The sequence below is a fragment of the Hyaena hyaena genome, unplaced genomic scaffold (genome assembly GCF_003009895.1).
Source record: "Hyaena hyaena isolate Hyena2069 unplaced genomic scaffold, ASM300989v1 scaffold_416, whole genome shotgun sequence".
Lineage (NCBI taxonomy): Eukaryota > Metazoa > Chordata > Mammalia > Carnivora > Hyaenidae > Hyaena > Hyaena hyaena.
Window position 1 is genome coordinate 807728 of NW_024081049.1, and position 2925 is coordinate 810652.

General features: G+C 34.1%; 1 non-coding gene across 1 annotated transcript; it reads left to right on the top strand.

The window, feature by feature from the left end:
* The first annotated feature begins 665 nt into the window (after positions 1–665).
* LOC120245427 lies at positions 666–773 on the top strand. Its single transcript, XR_005531783.1, has one exon. It is a non-coding gene; the product is annotated as a U6 spliceosomal RNA (small nuclear RNA).
* Positions 774–2925: the final 2152 nt, after the last annotated feature.

Sequence of the window (2925 nt, forward strand, 5' to 3'; positions counted from 1 at the left end):
GTAGGGATGACACTTTCCCTGACAAAGATTTAATGACTTCATATGGGAACATAAGAAAAGAAGGACAAATAAAATGCCAGACTGTTTGCTGTGCTGTCACTGTTTTCTATCCTTAATGTGGTTGCTGACAGCCCAAATTGAAAACATGCTGAGTCTCCTCACCACCTGATGTTCATGAGATACTGCATGGCAGAGGCAGATCCTGTGACAGGTGAGGGGATCATGGCGGGGAAAATAGAAGCGTACAAAAAACATCGGAGGCCAAGACTGCTTGTTCTTTGCCAGGAAAAATGAGAAAACAGTGCCCAGGATTACTCCTCTCCCCTCCAAGATGCAGCATGGTCTAAGAATCTCTCCAAAAAGCTGCTACATCATGTAGGAGGAAAGAACTTTCAAAGCATGAGAGGATTCAGATTTCTAATATAAGGAAGTGCTGAGGAGCTACTTCAATGTAAATTGACTGCAAAAAAAAAATAGCCATAGGGAGATTGTTGCAACAAGAGTGATTCTAGATATGTGTTAGCCGTAAGGACAGCTTTATGGAACAAGAATGAATCTAGATGTATGAAGACATGGACTAAGTATATGATCTTTCATTGCTGTTTTCTTGGACTGCACGCTATAATGCAAATAAGTTATTTTTGCTTATTTAAAAACCAATTACACTGCTAGCTTCAGTAGTACATATACTAATATTGGAATGACATACAGAAGATTAGCATGGTCCCTGTGTTAAGGATGACATCCACTGTTGTGAAGTGTTCCATATTTTTAGAGCATAATGCTAAGCGGAGTAAGTTAGTCAGAAAAGAACAAACATCATATGAGTGAAATCATATGAGTGAACTTAGGAAGCACAAAAAATGAGCAAAGTGAGGAGGCATGGGAAAAGAGAAAGAGACAGACAAACCAAGAAACGGACTTTTAACTATTGAGAACAAACTGATGATTTCCAGAGGGTAGGCGAGTGGGGGAATGGGTGAAATAGATGATGGGGATTAAAGAGCACACTTATCATGATGAACTCTGAGTAATACACAGAAGTGCTGAATCACTATATTGTATATCCGAAAATAATATAACACTGTATGATAACTATACTGTAATTTGAATAAAAAGCTTTACAAATTACAATTTTTAGAAATTTTTTTGTGTTTGTGGTAATGCTTTCTTGAGTTCTGATTTAAAGATATATAGTAATGGGTGTTATATGGAAATCAACTTGACAGTAAACTATTTGTAAAAAATAAAAAAATAAAAAAATCCATTTTATTTGAGTTCAAAAAATAGATACATAGTAAAATAAAAGACACGTAGTATTTTATTTTAGCTAGTGGGATCTGATTATTTGCTTGCAAACTGGGAAGATGGAAAGTCTTGGTATGGCCGGCAATAGGAAATTTGTCCATAAGATACTTTAGCAGGTCTAGTCTGACACAAGGTAACATCAGATATAAACAAACCTTCAAACAAAGTGATAAAACGAAGATGAGAAGGGGCAGAATTGGGAAGAAAGTAATATGTTAAAATGAAAAGAATTTCACCAATACCACATGCCTGAATTTACTTAAGATAGAAAATACAATTGCTTTGGGGTTTTGTTTGTTTATATTTTGGGTTTTGGGTTTTTTTGGTTAAAGAAAACAAGAACTAACTTACCTGAGATCACTGACAGCTGTGGAATTGTAAATATTCTTCAATACCCAGATATGCTCATCTAGATTGTTTACTATATTTCCACTGTTTTATAACATGCATAACCTATAATGACTATATATGCATATCTATAATGTGCATAATCCATACTTACAGTATCTTTATGCATCTATGCAAAATATATGCATATGTAATTTTAAGTAAAGTTTTTTAAAGTTTATCTATTTTGAGAGAGAGAGAGAGGAAGAGAGAGAGAGAGAGAGGGAGAGAGCGTGCAATTGGGGAGGGGCAGAGAGAGGAAGAGAAAGAATCTCAGGCAGGCTCTGCACTGTCGGCACAGAGTCTGACGTGGTGCTTGAACTCACAAACCATGAGATAATGACATGAGCCAAAGTTGGACACTGAACTGACTAAGCCACCCAACTGCCCCTTAACAGAATATACTTTTATAGGGCTGTAAGCAATTTTATTTACTTAATAGGACATAATCAAATATGGTCTGAAGATCAAAGTTGCACAGATTATTTAGTATGTATAAGGATAGTAGTGCTTTTAAAAGTTTTCAATAGCTGCAAATGACTTTCAGTGTTCTTCACATGAAAATGGTGATTTGGAACATTATAAATAAACAAACTTCTCCCCTGACTCTTTCCTGAAGCTATGGATATACAGTTCTTTCTTTGGTGTGTGGGAAGTTGTACAGTGTTGTTCAAATAAACTCTAGGAGAGTCTCTTTTCAATTTACTAATTTTATTTCTTGCATTCTGCAATTGTTCTTTCTTTATTTGAAAAAATGGCAATCCAGCATATTTTAACTGTAATTTTTCTATTTAATGTTTTTTGTAAAACATCACTCCTTTCAACTTCCAGAGATCTGTCCTTTTAAATTTTGAAATATGAAATGTGAAAATGTAGTTTTTGATTCGTGTTTCTGAACAATTTGTATTTTTCCTTATAGAAATGAATGCCTACTGATCAAAGTTAGGAAATTCCCACTAATAACCAACATATATTTAGAAGCTACTATATGGTAGACTTTGTACTAGGTTCTTTGTAAATATTATCTCTAAATCTCAAACAATAAAATTTGATCTTTGCTTTATTATTCAAATTTGCACAATTGACATAACACCCACATCTTTTGTCCCTGAAAGTTGTATGCTTTCTCTCTTTCTCCAGCTTATTGAGATATAATTTACATATAATATTGTTTAAGTTTAAGGTATACAATGTGTTGATTTAATACACATATATTATGAAATGATGATC